At 37.2% G+C, this 18,111-nt stretch overlaps 1 protein-coding gene across 1 annotated transcript in view; it reads right to left on the bottom strand.

The window, feature by feature from the left end:
* SYT10 (synaptotagmin 10) overlaps positions 1-18,111 on the bottom strand; it is a 65,261-nt gene that overhangs the window by 12,457 nt on the left and 34,693 nt on the right. The window lies entirely within an intron of this gene.

Below are 18,111 nucleotides of genomic sequence, written 5' to 3'. Positions count from 1 at the left end.
AACGTACCACATACAAACAGACAAAAGTACACAGACAGAGACATCTAAAGGGATTAGTAAATAAAACATATTTTTATGTGTATGATTGATATGGTTTTACTTTTACACATGAAACAATCTGTGGAAGTAATTTTTCTACTTCTCTAGATATATCACATGCTTACTGGTTGGAACAAAGAAAGTTTACTGTATTTGGTCCCATCTCTCAAAGGTCCTTTCTATCCAGCTGCAACATGATTTTGACTGTCTGTTATTAACAGGTATTGGTAAACATAAAGAAGTTAAACTGAGGAGCTGACCAAAGCACTAGCCTAAATAAATTGAAAGCAAAGAGCATGATTAAAGAACATTCCCAGGCAGCTCTGTATGACAGGCTAGCTGGCTTTTTGCCTACTGTCGTAGTAAGAAGTCTCCTTAAATATTTAAACTCCATGAGGTCAGGAGTTTTAATGAAACTGGAATGAACTGGTGGTAAAGATTAATGTATAGTATGCATGCATAATAACTGCACAAAAGTTAGATTTTTCATTAGACTAGATATTTCCTTCAGGAAGTATGAATGTGAAAGAACTGAAATTGCATACACACTGAAAAGGGCAGAATACTCTAAGGTAAATACCAATATTCTACAACTTTTTAAATCTGGAAGCAATCTAAGAGATAATTATGAGAAATGAACTTAATGAAGGTAAATGGCTGTATAACCTTTAAAAAGGTCCTGTAACAAATGTAACAGCAGAACTCCAGATTTTGGCTACAGTCCTATGAGCTAGTGTGCACTAATTGTTGGTAACCCCACTGAGTCTGTCTCTGTGTCGATGGCCCAGCTCCAGAGAGTGGGTTGAGTTTTCACTTCTTCTCTGCCCAAGATCACTGCAATTTATAAGGCCATACTCAGTCCCAATAGTCTGAACCCCCTCCTGCACTGCAAAGACCCAGAAAATAAGTTGAAGGTTCTCTGAACATATAGCATAAATAGAACAAAGTTATATGGTGAAATTCTTTTAAATGAGACTACCTCATTTCTTATTCATTTACTATTTACTTATTCATTTACCCATTTACTATTAGTTTTGACAAAATTCTAACAAGAATGTTTACTTTGGTATATTAATCTACAGCAGGTCAAAACTCACACGTGGAATGTGGAGATGGGGAAACTAACAGCTGTTGGTCTGGTGAAGGCAGCAATAAATGATAGCTGGAAAGACACTACTCATACAAGAAAGAAGCAAACATTTGAAAAAGGATAACAATCTGGAATTATTTTGTATCAAGAGGAACTGACACTAATAATGCCTCACTAACTTAAAAACATCATTTTATTATAGATTTCAACAGTAATTAATATTCAAAATGATGGTTTTTGAGTCACTAAGCTTAGAAAAAATATTCTATATGTTTTGTTTAAGAAAGTAGAGAAGCATACACTATTTTTTGGAGTTATTTTTATCCAAAATCCTTAAAATATTTGAACTGGTAATTTTGGGTTTTAGTTTCTTAAAATGAGAAAGGCTTTGGGTTTCTGAAAAGTTTAATTATGGATAACCTCATTTATTTCAATTCTATATAAACACGAACTTCCCATATTAACCTTGGAAAAACCATTGTATCTTTGGGCAAATAATCATTTGAAACCCTGCTTTAAGTCTAGCATATAGTGTTCCATAAAATTTCTTTCAAGTACGAAGACCATTCTCATACACACTAATGTATTTGTTGGAACATTCACAGTGACAATCTTCTGACTGTATTGTGAAAAAGACTAACACTGAGGCTGGGTCAGGGACTTACATTTGATTTCTTCATCCTGGTTCCACACATAGAGCTGAGTAGATAAAGATCATTTTCTAATAATTGGCTAAAGTTAACCTCATAAACCTAGTCACAGTTATAAAGATTTTTCCATGTACCATCTCTCCAAGATAGAAATAAAAGTCATTGGAAAGATAAGTTGATATACAAATAGTTGCATTGCACATCTTATTTCAGGACTGAGCTAATAGTAAGATTAAACTATAGCAACTGAGTACAGAGATGGAGGGGAAGCAGATTCAAGGCTTGATAACTACAGCATGTCCTAACCAAGGGAATCACCCCTGGAGGGAAGTAAACAGCATATTAGGGTTTGAGAACCTAAAGACATGGGACTGGCAGAGAAGAAGAGGAATAATGTTGTATGTGAGTACGATGATTAATATTTACAAATAAGAACGGGCAGTTTATGTTGAGAAATAAGGAGTTTGGTGACATGTCAGAGGAGGTTTAAGGCTCTATGTAGTTTATTCTGTGACTCCTATGGATAATAGGGATAAAAGGGATCCAAAGGTGTTGGTAATATGAAAGAGTGGGAGCTTGGCAGAATGAAAAGGGCATATAGGTTCCCAGATCAGAAAAGCCAGAGTTAAAATCCTACATCTCCCATGTACTAGTTGGTAATGAAAATAATATTTGGAAAAAATTTCTTTGTTTTGAGTAGGCTAGATTAGGATGAAAAAAAGAGAGGGGTGGGGCGCCTAGGTGACACAGTTGGTTGAGTGTCGGACTCTTGGTTTCAGCTCAGGTCGTGATCTCAGTGTCATTAGATCGAACCCTGCATCAGGCTCTACACTCAGCATGGAGTCTGCTTAAGACTCTCTCTCCTTCTACAAACCCCCAACTCTTTCTCTCAAATAAGTAAATATTTAAAAAAAAGGGAGAGGGGCCATTAAAATAAACAGGTATGTGAAGGTTGGCTGAAGAAAGGTTTGAATTCAGAAATTATTAGAAAGTAAGATCATTAAGACTTATTAAAAAAAAAAAAACCAACTGGTTGCCATGGTGACAGTAGTCATCACATCCACTTAGCACCCTAAATGCTGCCTGCCTTCCACATTTCCTGGATGGTAAGGAAATGGATGGTTTTCCTCACACTGTTAAACAATGTGTTAGATCAAATGAGCAACTTCATTAAATTACTAGTTTTTCATTCATCTGCTCACAAAATGAAGCTACTGTGCAATGCAGACCCAGAGTGGGTCTACTGCATTCAAACTACTATAAAATATTTATTTCTCTCTGACTCACATCATCCATCCACCTGAGAAAATCATGGAATTTAACCTTGGGCAATCCACTTAGCCTCACTCGACCTCAGTTTCTTTGGTATAACATGAGGGTGTTCAAAGAGATGAACTAATTTATTTTCCAGCTCTAAAATTTTGTAACTTTAAGCACTGGTAAAATGAGTACTAAATAGTATATATAGTTCAAGCATGTTCAGGAATGTATGAATAGGCCCCTTTAGCCCTTGTTTGCTATAGACCCAGCAGAGCTTCATTAGAAAAACCACAAAGGATCAACTAGTGCTAATAGCTCAATTTCAAGTTCAAGAACAGGGTCAGGGTTGATCTGGTTGGGGATACATGGGGAAAGACCATACTGGATAATGAACATACCTGATTCTTTTCATGAAATCTAGGAGGACTTCAGAGGTAGGTGACTTTTAATCTGAATTTTGAAGAATGACTAAAGGTAAAGAGAATTAAAAACAGAGGGAGCAGCATATAAAGAGGCTTGAGATGCATAGTGGGGGATCCAACCATGACTAAAAGGTAAACAGAGAACACTGGCTCTGGCAATGACATAGGATAATTTAAATGGCAACACACTGGCCTTATTCTAAATGATCCCTCCTTGTGGTGCCTGCGTGGCTCAGTTGGTTCAGCATGTCTGGCTTCTGCTCAGGTCATGATCTCAGGGTCCTGGGATCGAGCCCCACATTGGGTTCCCTGCTTAGTGGGGAGTCTGCTTCTCCCTCTCCCTCTGGCCCTCCACCCTGCTTGTGCTCTCTCTCTCTCTAATTAAAAAAAAAAAATGACCCCTCCTCAGGAATACGTAGATCAACCCTGATTTTTATTGTAGTCAGGATGAAATCCATTTTCATGGTTATGACAATTACCCAGAAGGGTTGCATTTAAATTATAAATTGATGATATACAAAGCTAATATATGTTATGGGCCCAGTCTGACACACAGTAGATGTTGAACAAAAATAATATATCTTTCCTTGTTTATAACAATTTGTCTAGGATTAGTGACTGGCATAAGGTTGATGCTCAATAAAAAAAACCGTATTGAATGAATAAATCATAAAAGCATCAGGCCAGGTCATGACTTTAGTGGCAGTAAGGACATCTACTGTTTGAAGGACTGAAGGCTACTCAGTAACCAGAGAACAAGTTAGCAAAGACACTGTTTATGGATGTTGTGCGCAGGCTCTGAGTGGAGCCCCCTGGAACTGTGCAAGGGCATGTGTATGTATGGTAGACCTGGGAGTATAATAGTCGTTAAGATTTGAGCCATGTAAAGATATGCTAAAGGTTTGGGGAGCTTAAGTTAGAGGATACTTATCTATTGGTTTTTACTAAACTTTATTTTTTATAGATCCCTCTACTCTAGTGTGATCTGGAATTATGTTTGCTATAATTCTATAGTGCATTGGAATTTCAGAATCAAATGTATCCGTAAGGTGTATAAATGGCATTTTTTCCTTGCACATCTGGGCATTTCCACCAAACAGGCAGTCTCATGACTCTGGGAGGCAAAGAAGGAGGAGGAAGCTGTTTGATGGAATACAATTAGAAGGGGCACCTGGGTGGCTCAGTCGGTTCAGCGTGTCTGCCTTCAGCTCAGGTCATGATCCCAGGGTCCTGGGATGGAGCCCTGCATCGGGCTCCCTGCTCAGCAGGAAGCCTGTTTCTCCCTCTCCCACTCCCCCTGCTTGTGTTCCCTCTCTCGCTATATCTCTCTGTCAAATAAATAAATAAAATCTTAAAAAAAAGGAATACAATTAAAAAATGTAATTAACATTAAAATCTTCTCCAGTTTCTAGCCCACTTCCTTCCTTTTCTTTCAAAGAACCACAATTTTTGCACAACACTTCCTTCCTGCCCTTCCTCCTTCTCCTAGTGATTGTGATTAAACCAGATCTCACCATGGTCAACGAGGATGGGGGAGGCAAAGGAGGGTTCTGTCACAGCACCTATTTAGACTCCTGGACTTTTACATACATTTGCATTATTGATTCTTCCCCACCATCTCCACTTGAAGACAGAAAATGCTCAGTAGGTGTCCTTTAGCAGGACTTGCTTGTATTTCTGCAGGAAGGAAAGAACACACTTTTCAGTAAGTGTGTAATAGTAAGTGTTGTGCTTGGCCATAGCACAAAGTCCAGGTGAAACTTTGCTGAAGTCAGGGCAGAAAGGGGGCAGAGAACATGGCAGTGTTGGAAATGGGATGATTACAAACCCCACTGAGCATTAAGTGATCAATAGTCACGACCCAGAGCTACTATTGTCAGCGACGCTATTTAATAGTGCCATGTTTCTGTTCAGTGGGAGAACCATTTTCCGCTCCCAATCCCAGCGGGAAATAATTCTGCCTGCCAAATGGTTTAGCTTTTATCCTATCCAACACAGCCTCAGACTTAGCCACTAGGAGGGACAAAATGCTGAGGCTGTAGAGAAGAGCTGAGGCCTTGGAAGAGCTGAGGTCTTTCACAGACTTAACAAATCAAATTTCATAACTACTGGTATAATGAGCAGCCTGAAGCAGAGGGGATAGCCCAATGTAGACACTGGGACAAGAGCAACTTGGGGCACAAGAAGATCCAACTTTAATAAGAACTTTTCCCTTGGGGCGCCTGGGTGGCTCAGTTGGTTAAGCGACTGCCTTCGGCTCAGGTCATGATCCTGGAGTCCCAGGATCAAGTCCCGCATCAGGCTCTCTGCTTAGCGGGGAGTCTGCTTCTCCCTCTGACCCTCCCCACTCTCATGTGCTCTCTCTCCCTCATTCTCTCTCAAGTAAATAAATAAAAAATCTTAAAAAAAAAAAAAAAGAACTTTTCCCTTTATAATACTGATTAAGAGATACCTTAAACTTTTTGGTGAGAGGAACTGGAGACTTATTCTCAAACCTTAATCACTGCTTATAGATAGTGGCATAGAAACTTGCACAGTACACTATGCAGCTCTCCTTGGAGTATTTGAAAGTTTTATTTTTTTAATTTATTGTTTTTTAAAAAGATTTTATTTATTTGACAGAGAGAGACACAGCGAGAGAGGGAACACAAGCAGGGGGAGTGGGAGAGGGAGAAGCAGGCTCCCCGCTGAGCAGAGAGCCCGATGTGGGGCTCGATCCCAGGAACCTGGGACCATTACTGGAGCCGAAGGCAGACACTTAATGCCTGAGCCACCCAGGCACCCCTATTTGAAGCTTTTAAATACCTAAATTCCTCATTAGAGACATCCCTCTCAGTACGGTTGTACAAAGACACTTGGACTGGATGAACCTGGCTTCCCTATTTTAGGGTCTACCTTAAATTAGTTTATATAGTTTCACCCCTATTGTGTACTGACTCATTATGATTTCAAACCCATGTTTTGAAAGCTTGTTTTGGACAACACTGTTTGTGGTTTGGACTTGTTTTGAATACCTTGTCTCAATGAAGTTGTTCTGCAGTTAGATATTAAAATTTTCTTACCAAATTCTTGCACATGAAAAGGAGAGGATCATTACCTCATTGATACCAGAGTAATGGCAGGGGTGTCCATCATGTGATGGACCTTAAAACTTGAAAAACCAAGATTTGACCAGTAACTTGAGAGTGTTTGGTCTGGGCAGGGCTCCTCTTTGCTAATCTGAATAGCTGTCTGTCGATTTTGAGACAGCCGCACCTGCCATGGCCAGGCTACTCTTGGTTGGCAGTGCTGGGAAACTGTGCAGCAGTGGCAGGAAGAGAAGGGACACGTGTTCCTGCCTTGGCCAGGCTACTCAGGCCAGGTAGTGAGGCAAGCTGTGTCCCTCGGGTAGTAACCTTCCGGGCAGCCTATCTTCTCTGCAACGTGGTGCGGCCGCCTGCTGGCTACACCCTCCTAGCTCCTGCAAGGCCAGCAGCTGATACCCGCGGTTCAGTTGGAAAGACCGACTCTACCGAGAACAAACCTGCTAAAAGGAGTACCTCAACGAAATGTGGACTTTATTTCATTCATTTCCTCTTGGCCTGAAACAAGAGTGTAATTAATCTATTATTGGCTTGGTATCTCTTTATTGGCATACTAAGAGATGTTATCCCGAATGCTATTGGTTTGTGAAGCACTATTATACATTATAATTCCTATGGTGAACCCATGTTAAACAAATTACTGGCAAAGACAATCTAGTCTCTGAGCATGATTTGATGCAAACCAAACAACCTCTGCTCCCCAGTGTCTATTCTCCACATAGTCGTCAGAGATCTTATCGATGCTAAGTGACACCATGGCTCACTTCTGATCAAAAGCCACCAATGGTCTCACAAGTCACTCGGACTAAAACTAAAAGCTCTTTCCATGGCTCGAGGGCTCCCAAAGATCTGACCTTGAGCTGTCTCTGATCTCATCTCCTAACAGTGTCATCAGAGAGTTCCCTTTCTGACCACTCTATCTAGCGTGGCCCCGCTCCGCTGCCACTTCCTGTCCTTTTACCCTGCCTCTGTTTCACAAAGCAGTTCATTCATTGGACACACTACCTATTTCCTTCCTTATTACCTGCCTCCCTTTTCTAGAAAGTAGGCCTTATACACTGGGGACAGATTATGCTCTAAAACATCCAGAAGAATGCCTGGTAAATAGGAGAAATAGAGTTGGTTGAATTGATGGATTTAAGATCCCTATTCTGTAAGTGAGCAGAGCAGGTAACTAGCCTCCATTACAAAATGTTCTTTTTTAAAAAAGATTTATTTAGAGAGCGTGTGTAGACGTGTACGTTGGGGGAGGGTCAGAGAGAGAATCCTTCAAGCCGACTCCCTGCTGAATGTGGAGCCCTGTGGGGGCTTGATCCCACAACCCATGAGATCTTGAGCTGAGCCTAAACCGAGAGCTGGACACCGAACCGACTGAGCCACCCAGGCGCCCCTACAAAATGTTTTTCTATCCATTATTTTCTCTGGATGGCCAATATATCACACTTGCTACTCATACATAACTAGACTGTAAGTTACATATTTGCAGCCCATCTTCTTTGACCAAAGCCTGACTGGGCACAATTTTCTGCTTCTGATTATCAGCTCTTTTGTGGACTGGCATTTGATAACTGCCTGTACTTATAAAGCATCCCTTTGCTTACCATGGGGTGTGGGATTGTGCATAGAGCATTTAAAAATTTAAAAGCACTCCAAAGACATGAATTACTGATATTCAGTCAGTAAGATCTCTGGTTTAGTGAATTAAAGTTATAGAAAGACTGAATGTGATATAAGCCATGGCATAGTCTCTTATAACATTGTCATATTTTATTCAAGATTGAAGAAAAGGATCAAGAAGAAGTATCTCATTCATTTTTTAAAAAAACATGAAGGTGATTCATTTAGGAAATTTAATTATTAGGGTAAGAAATTTAAAACATGGAAGACACTGGATATTAGCAACCAAGTAGGTAACAAATAGCTGTGTGCAAGAGTGTAGCACGTTGGTGATAAATGACACTGGGCAACTTTTACAGGAAGTTCACATTTATTATCTCATGTGATTTTCAAAATATTCCTGTGGGGTTGATAGTATTATAAAACTTTTTTTTTTTTTTTTTTTTTTTTGTGGATGAGGAAACAAGTGCAAAAATGTGAAGCAACTTACCCAAAGTAATGGAGGCAGAAGGGAGCAGAGCCAGTTTTCCAATGAAACTACACTCACTTCAGTTCCTGTAGATTTCTGCTTCCCTCTGTGACTTTCCCCAGCAGAAACAGTGCTTCAGATTTTACTAGCCAGGACAACAAACTTTAAATTGTTTTCATGGCCTTAGATTTCAAAGCTAGCAGTTGAAGTACTATATTTCTTTGAAAAAATGCTTTAGAAATTAGAAAATCAGTTACCTGATTTATAGGAAACTTTAATGCAGTCTATTAGAGAGAAGGAGGAGACTATTTTGAACATTCACATTTAAAAGTCAACTGCGTATTCCCTTCACTATATAAGAGCATGTTAATAATAAACTAGGTAAGCACAAGAAAGGAACAACTTTAACTCATGGTACCTTTAGAACTATACTGAATTCCTAAAACTTGCAACAGATACAGGCATGTTGCTAGCATGTCATGGGGCTGAAGAGCTTCTCCTTATCTCCTGCAACTTCCAAACATTAAAATACAGCGGGACACAAATGATAAAATTCAATTATACCCCACATACAGATTTTTCACTAATTACATCTGAGAGGAAAACTTGCCTAGAAATTTCCTGAAATAACATTGACTCCAACTGTTCTTTTAAAAAGGCCAAGAGAGTCATTATTTAGTTCTCCATGTATTTTGATACAAGTTGTTAACAAGATAGATTTGATAGGATTAGACATTTTAAAGGCCTTAAACACATATTTTTATCATAAGTATCATATTAAAAATTTATTTAATTCAAATTACGTAAGTATTTTGAGATTTCAACCTGTAAGCCAAAAGTTGAACTTCCATGTTAAAAAAAATCAATTCTTTTAATTTCTTTTTAGTATATTCCAAACATGGTAACACTCCAAGATAATTCAAGACAAGGAACACTGAACTAAGAGTTAAAGATTTAGAATCTAGTTCTGGATCTTCTATTAATCAGCTGGGTGAGCATAAGTAATTTTTTTTTTAATATTCCAAGCCTTCATTTTCTAAACTATAAAATTAAAGGATTATACTTGAACTCTCTAGCAATTCTAAAATAATATGACCACATGATCTAGACATGAGTGTTCTCAAAATCCTACTCCAAAATACTCTAGAATTTTAAAATTAATATGAAAAGACTTCTGATCTATTACAAGTCTCATGCACTTTACTCTGAGTAAAAGATCACTGGTCAATATTTAAAATGTATTGATTTTATTTGTATACAATTCTCCCAACTTAGGTATTTTAAAAGCAACAAATTGGAGAGCTAAGGAATGCAGGAAGCATGTATACTTATAATGGGGACGAAATAGTGTAATAGAAGAGCAATTGACAGAAATAAAAATCTGCTTTTTAAATTTATTATAACTAATGGTCATAAAGATCACCTCTCTTCAGAAAAGGTCAAATTATTCACTACATTTTACTTAAAAAACAGGGACATGCATAGTGTTTTATAAGTGTTTCTATTTTAAATTTTTAAAGTAAGAAATTGGGCACATAAACATGTTTTGAAACCTATAATATTAACATACACTTTTCTAGATGACTCTAAATAAATGATGTATTCTTCCTGTCTGAAATCTTGATTTTTAAGAGGCAGAAATTCTGACTTTTTCAATTGTGGTGAAATGTGAGATTCCATTTTAAGGAGTTCCTTTGAAATTCTCTGTGTATAAAGACTAGAGGATTTTAGCATGGCCATGGTTCTTTCTCACTTTCTGTGGTTGAAGGCCTTGTCTTACAATCAAGCGTTTAAAGGACTAAAGGTAATGAACACACAGAATATCTCAGACACATGGCAAAGTCCAAGAAGGTTATAGGAAATTAAACTGTAGTCAGGAATTCTTTGTTGTTGTTCTTTTTTTCCCCTTTAGCCTATCAGTCAGGGATCCAGGAGGAAATAGATGGCACACATAAACTAGGCTAATTCCAGAGGGCTTAACGAATGGACTATCTACAGAGATGTGAGCAGGGATCAGAAAACCACAAAAGGGGGTACAGCACCGGGCACTGGTAATGGGGGGGGAGGGGCTGTGATGACCCCTAGGTCTGAAAGGACAAGGGAAGGGGAACAGCTACCTGGACTCAGAAGGAAAAAGTGGTGAAAAGAAAAGGCTGCTTTGAGAGGAACTGTGCCCTCAGGTGAAGGACACAGTCAGACTGAGGCAATCTCTCAGAGCAAGATGAGAGAATACATATCCAAATGACATTCTCCTCCTGCCCTAACATCTCTCGCCAGAACCCAGAGAACAGTGTCTGTGGACCTAACAGTCCAGCCCCCTGAGCTACCGAACAGTGTGGAGGATGATAAGAGAGTGAACCTGAAGGAACACACGGAGTACATCTAGCAACTTTAGCTCCTGAAGTTTTATAAGATGCGCTCAATAAGCACATGTACAGGTTGGTAAAGGAACAAAGAGGAGAAGTGCCCGGTGTAAAAGGAAGAGTCAGGTTGCAGATGAGGGGCATGCAATGTGACATTATGAGTATATACTTCATAAAAAAATTATATACTCACTGAATCACAGTACACAGTCACTAAAAAGATTTAAATAAACTCTTAGACAAAACTTTCCACCCTACATAGATAAGCATACCACCTAAAACTACCTCCTACCATAATAATAGGACATAACCACTTTTTAGCACCAAGATCTTTATTCCTGTTTAATATGTAAGCTACATAACAACAACCAAAACCATATCCTGATGATAGCATCTGTAAAACTTCTTGGCAGCTAACATACAGTAAACATTGACCAATGCCTAGCTCTGCTAAGCATTTATCTTATTTACTCTATTCAACAAACTATGGTTTGCCTTCCCATAATCCCTGTTTTACAGATAAGGTAATTAAAGTTTAGAGAGATTTTGTAACTTGCTCAAAACCATAGAGGGAAGTGACAGAGCAGGGATGCAAAGCTTGTTAGTTTGTCCCAAAGGCTAAGTTCTTCAGTGATTAGGCTACAGGGCTTTCAACAATAGCCAGATAGGGAGAGGGTAGAGGGATGAGGGTAGGCAATGGGGAAGGGGGGAGAGGGAGAGACCCAAGGGTGATAGAGAAGTTAGTTATAAATCTTTACAAGTTGAGCAAGGTAGAAATTTAAATTAGAAACTATGTGGATGCAATGAATTTAGGCAAAAAAAAAAAAAATCATCTTGCTTTTTGAATAACCCCAAATATTATGACTAAAATATAGTTAGCTACCAATTTTTGACTGATGTTTTTTCAATGATTCAAAATGTCTTACTGTGCTTACCCAACAATTCTCTATTTATTTAAAAAGTGTGGCATCAGTGTTGAATTAAGACTAAAACTGGTGGGGCGCCTGGGTGGCTCAGTCGTTAAGCGTCTACCTTTGGCTCAGGTCATGATCCCAGGGTCCTGGGATTGAGCCCCACATTGAGCCCCACATTGAGCCCCGCATCACGCATTGGGCTCCCCACTCGGCGGGAAGCCTGCTTCTCCCTCTCCCACTCCCCCTGCTTGTGTTCCCTCTCTCACTGTGTCTCTCAGTCAAATAAATAAATAAAATCTTAAAAAAAAAAAAAAGACTAAAACTGGTGGCACCAATTTAAGTTTTAGATATGCATTAACTTTTTTTGTTTTGTGAAACAAAATGCTGTAACCAATATTACAGGGATCTACTGCTTAAACTGATAATAAAGGCTAATTTAATTGTTGTGGGCTATTTTAAAGCTAATTTGCCTGCAATCTTTCATGTGAAATGCAAAGGCAGTCAAAACAGAACGCTGAAGTCCTTGTTCTCTAAATGTACATAGATGAGGTTTAACTTTCAAAATAATATAAAAAACTATGGTGATTTATTGAATACCAAATATTCATGAGACAAAGTTCCTTATTTTTTTTTTCCCTTTTCCCCCATTTGCCCATCCCTCTACTCGCTTCCCCTCCGGCAACCACTAGTTTGTCTGGTGTTTTTACGGGTGTGTTCCTGCTTTGTTTGTTTGTTTTGTGGAGACAAAATCCCTTAACAGTCTTCCTGAGTTGAACAGGTGTTAAAGCCAAGAAGAACCACACTTTGGGAACTTTCATAATCTTTTGATAGTCTATGATAGACTCTATTATTTTGAACTTAATTTTAATTTGATTTTATATTACAACATAGGTACTTGCTATAAATTCTTGCAAAATGACTGAAAGACATTATAGATAGGTTCATAGAATTTATCTGCATCATTTGAGTTAATAGTCAATTAATGGTGGCCCATTAGCAGATGTGGTATCTGTGACACTCCAGGACAGGGTTTATGGCAGAGATGAAAGAGAAAATTAGGAATGCCTAAGGAGGAGCAGATCCGGGTTCATTGTCCCAATCTGCAGGCCTATGACTAATATTGCTTGCTGCACACCAAAGGCTGAGCTAGATGGCCCCTAACCAAAAAATTTACTCTCTACTGCCTTGCCTTCCACCACACTTTTTCCTTTAGAATGAAGTTGGAATTTTGCCACTCTTTAAAATGTTATTGGATAACAAATTATTCCAGAGTTAACAAAATTTAAGAGAGAATTGATAGCTAAATGCAAAAAACCAAAACAAAATAAAAAACAGTATTATTTTGATCCTGGAATAGATTCAGGATGCTCATGGGAAAAATTAAAAATATGTCACTAGAAGCAAGAAAACAAATAAAAAAAACTTTTAAACATTTAAAGATATTTTGGTACTGGGTATTAAAATACATAACTTCAAACTCAAGCTCAGCTAGTACATTCAGCACTCTGGTTGGTACAACAAACACAATAGTTTGTATTTGGCATGTCAAGGTCTACTCTTTCAAACTTGACAGATCCTTGGTTAAAAGATAATAGATTAAAGTACTTTATAGCTGTAAACCAGGTCATTGTGGTTATGTGCATACACTCTCTTTTCCTGTGAGAATTCCTCAGTGTCTGAACATCATTGGTGCTGAAAAAATGTTCATTGATTAGATGAGTAAATAAATATGTAAAATAGAGCTAGTTCTATTCAAAAAAAGAAAAGCTTTTCTTTAGCTACCTATACTTTCAATGGCTTCTTGAGTGTGCATGAGATCACTACATTTAAATTAGTCTTTATAATGAGTGACTTCTTGAAAAAAGTTAATTAAAAATTTGAAAAATATACTTACATAGCTTAAAAAATTAATGTATATGGAGCAATATGTTGCAAATCATGCCTTTTCTATGTTCAACTAGTTTCTACCATTTTTGCCAATAGGTAACTATTAGATTCTTGTGTGTCCTTAAATAGGCTTTACTAATATATATATAACCAAATATGAATATATATTTATTTCTCATTACCAAAATAGTGGCATAGGGTACACACTGTTCTTCAATGTGATTTTTCCCTATGTTGGGAGATATTTCTATATTAGTGCAAGCGATGACTGGCTTGCCCTATTTCTGTATATAGTGGGATGATCCTTCAAGTGAAAATTAATTTTTTGTAAAGAATAAAGACATACCTTTTTATTTCCTTATTCCTCAAACTTCCTTTTTATTCCCAATCTTAAAATTTAAAAACCTTGCTAATTCCTGATAAAAATATTAATCCTTCTTGTATAGAAATAATTAGTAATGAAATTATGAATACAAAATATGTGACTTTTGTTTCAACCTGAAAGGATTTTTGACAATAAAATATTCCTGCTTTATTCTGCATATGAATTTATGCCACACACTGAATAAATTTTTAATTTTTTGTTACAGAAAGTAGTTGATGTTAACAAATAGAACTAAGCATATATTTATTAATTTGTAAACAACAGGGTACAAGACTGCATTGTTTTTGCCCTCTGGTAGTGGCAGATTTATACTTATATACGTTCTTAAACTTGACCTACTATGAGAATTTGCTACATTAATTTATTCAACAAGTATTTACTGATTAATTACAAAGTGCTCATATACGCTGTAAAGAATACAAGAGAGGTACAAGATGATTTCTGTCTTCCAGCTTAGAGGCAAGGGGAAGACATAAGACATCTACTTGGAAAATGTTTAAATACATGCCTCAGATGGCACTTCCATGGCTGATGCTAGCTTCTTTCCATTTCCATTACTACCAGTCTCAGCCAGTCTTTATTTCTTCTAATCTAGACTGCCATGTTAGACTCCTACCTGGCCCCCTACATTTCATAAGCCCTCACTCCTATCCAGCGTACACACAATGCCATAGAGGGTAACAGCTCTAATAGTTTCACTCTTCACAAAATAAATATAAACCTCTACAGCAATAAAGGGCTTACTGAGTGTGGTTTAAATAGAACATTCTAGTTTTGGTTCCCTTTGGTCCCTTCTTCATCTCATATTCCCAAACTCACAAGCCTACTGTTTTCCCCCTGAAAATGTCCTAGAACTTGCTTTCTTTTTCCTCATGCTGTTTTCTCTTCAAGAAACATCCCTTTCCTTTTTTCAGAATTCTTTCATCCTCATATGGTGATCTTTTATACTATATTCATATTAGACATAATCTGTATGAGAGAGAGCGAGAGAGTGCGAATGTGTGTGTGTGAACAAGACCACATTTGTGGAGGTTATCAGGAAGATATTATATAGTTATTAATTATATATTAGCATATACTTTACTTCTTTGTTTACTTGTTTCTTCTATTAGACTAAAGTTCTTGACCAAAACTTGTATTTTACTAGTCTTTATTTCCACTTTAGAACAAAGTATAAGCTTTGTACATAGAAGGTTCTCAGTAAATACTTATGTAATCAAATTGAAGTTATTTGAATCCAATGCTGTAGAAAAAAAAAATCAATTTCATTTAGTGAACTGGCCTAGGAAGATTTTTTGAATAAGGCCTTGGACAGGTCTTTTTTTTTTTTTTTTTAAAGATGTTTTATTATTTATTTATTTATTTATTTGACAGAAAGAGAGAGAGCACAAGTAGGCAGAGCGGCAGGCAGAGGTAGAGGGAGAAGCAGGCTCTCTGCCGAGCAGGGAGCCTGACGTGGGGCTTGATCCAAGGACCCTGGGATCATGACCTGAGCCAAAGGCAGCCGCTTAACTGACTGAGTCACCCAGGCGTCCCTGGACAGGCCTTTGGATACATGGGGAAAACACTGACAGAGACTCTATGATAAAAATTTGTTGGAATGAGACACAAAATAATTAAAAACAACAATCGCAAAAAAGCAGCAACTCTGATTTCCATAGAGTTCTACTTTTAATAATCATATCATTGGCCTGAAAAAGTAAAAAGAGATCCATGGCATTTATATCAATATGATAGTAAAGTAGGACTTAATGATACTAAAGAGATTCATTAAACATTAAAAATATATCAACTATTTCAAGTTGGTAACAAAATTTTTTGACTAAATTTTAGAATTTTTAAGTTGGAGGTTTGCAGGATATAAAGTTACTCTTTTTAAAAACTCATACATGATTATTTCAAATAAGAATCTTAAATTAGGGGCGCCTGGGTGGCTCAGTCCGTTGAGCGGCTGCCTTCGGCTCAGGTCATGATCGCAGGGTCCTGGAATCGAGCCCTGCATCGGGCCCCCCTGCTCAGCGGGGAGCCTGCTTCTCCCTCTCCCTCTGCCTGCCACTCCCCCTGCTTGTGCTCTCTATCTCTCTGTCAAATAACTAAATAAAATCTTTAAAAAAAAAAAAGAACCTTAAATTATAAGAGTGGCTTAAGATCTATGTTTAACTAGTTATTTATGTGTATTTGTCATTAGTGTCTCCTGATATAAAGAGATTTATCTGTTACATAAAATCTGTGTTTACATAGTTGGATCACCTTTGCAGGTTTCTACAAAACTTGGATAAGTGAAGGTATATGACTACATTTCTTTTTATTTCTTTGCTTTCTTTCTTCTTCTCTGTATAAAACTCTATATTTCTGTACGAAATTATTTAAAGTTAAAATGTGTAAGAAAAGATTTCTTAAGCAAACTTCAACTCACATTTTTTCACTTTATTAATCTGAAATATGAAATTGTTTACTGATTTTTCAAAAGCTGAAGAGAAGCTTTACTTAAACATTACACTAACCATAAAGATGATACTAGTAAATATTTGGTGTCATAGTCAAGAAATTTAGGTTTCATTACTATCTTCCCAACAGAAAAGCCATAAGCAGTATCTAGATGAGTGGCTCAATGTTCCAGTTACAGAGAAATGTCATTTGGCTAGAATAATTTAATAATATATTTTATTATCTACCTACTTCTTTTTGTATCCAGAATATTGAAATGAAAATGTCGATAGATGTTGTACTCAGAATAAATACACTCCCAAAGATGGCCACATCCTAATTTCTAGAATCTGTGAATATGTTACCTACACGGCAAAAGGGACTTTGCCGATGTGATTAAGATTATTATGAACTTTAAGATGGGGAAGTTATCCTAGATTACCCACGTGGGCCCAAGAACATGTTTCGGAACAATTTTTTGCATCCCTATTACTTAGAACATGCCAAACCCATAGTAGGCACTTAGCAAATATTTGTTGAATGAATAAAAGAAGGAATAATATAATATTGGGGAATCAAGAAAGAAAGAATGTAACAATTAATTATTATCTGTATTTGTAGAATTCTAGAAGGTGTCATACTTTTTAAAACAGTAAAAATCACTGCTCACCATTTTTTTCCCTGTAGGAATATAGGTAATAAAGTGAAAAACACCATGAAATCAAAAGAGCCCCAATGTACCTTTGAAATATGATCCAGTTTGAAAATTTCTTCTTTGTTCCCGTGGAATAAAAACCTAACAATTGAAAATGTTATGATGATGCAATGCAACAAATTGGAAGTATAAAATTTTAAGTTACCTTATCTGTATAATAATTATAGTGAAAATATAATGACCCTAAATACTGATTTTAATTAGTAAAATACTGATGGGAGAAAAATAAAAAAGGAATTACTCTGAATTAAAATATAATTTTCTTATTTTTAAAATAATCCCTTATCTCTATTAAAAACTCCAAATTTTAAGCTTATAAATTTTGGTAAAATTTGGACAAAAGATGGTAAATTCATAAAGACAACCTAACCTGGTGGTAAAAAATTAAATGGCTCCATTGAAAAACCCAAAAATCAGAAGTACCTGGGTGACTCAGTTGGCTAAGCATCCCACTCTTGATTTCTGCTCAGGTCATGATCTTGGGGTCATGAGATCAAGCCCCATGTTGGGCTCTGTGCTGAGTGTGGAGCCTGTTTAAGAGTCTCTTTCTCCCTCTCCCTTTGCCCCTCCCCCCCACCCCCGGGCCAGCTCTGGCTCTCTCTTAAAACAAAACAAAAAAACCCCCAAAAAACAAAACAATTCTGCAGTCTAACCTAAGTGACCAGTTCTCTAGTTCCAATTCCATAGTTCTGTCCTAGACACATAATCTCAGATAAAACAGATTCATGTAACAAAGAACACAATATTTTTTAGTATAACAAAATTTATGCCTAACTCAAATATCCAACAA

The sequence above is a fragment of the Mirounga angustirostris genome, unplaced genomic scaffold, assembly GCF_029215605.1.
Source record: "Mirounga angustirostris isolate CCGP_5_RB_7025 unplaced genomic scaffold, mMirAng1.0.hap1 SCAF_5, whole genome shotgun sequence".
In the NCBI taxonomy this organism is placed as follows: Eukaryota; Metazoa; Chordata; class Mammalia; order Carnivora; family Phocidae; genus Mirounga; species Mirounga angustirostris.
The sequence above is the reverse complement of the archived record's forward strand: the minus strand, read 5'-3'. Positions and strand labels throughout refer to the sequence as shown.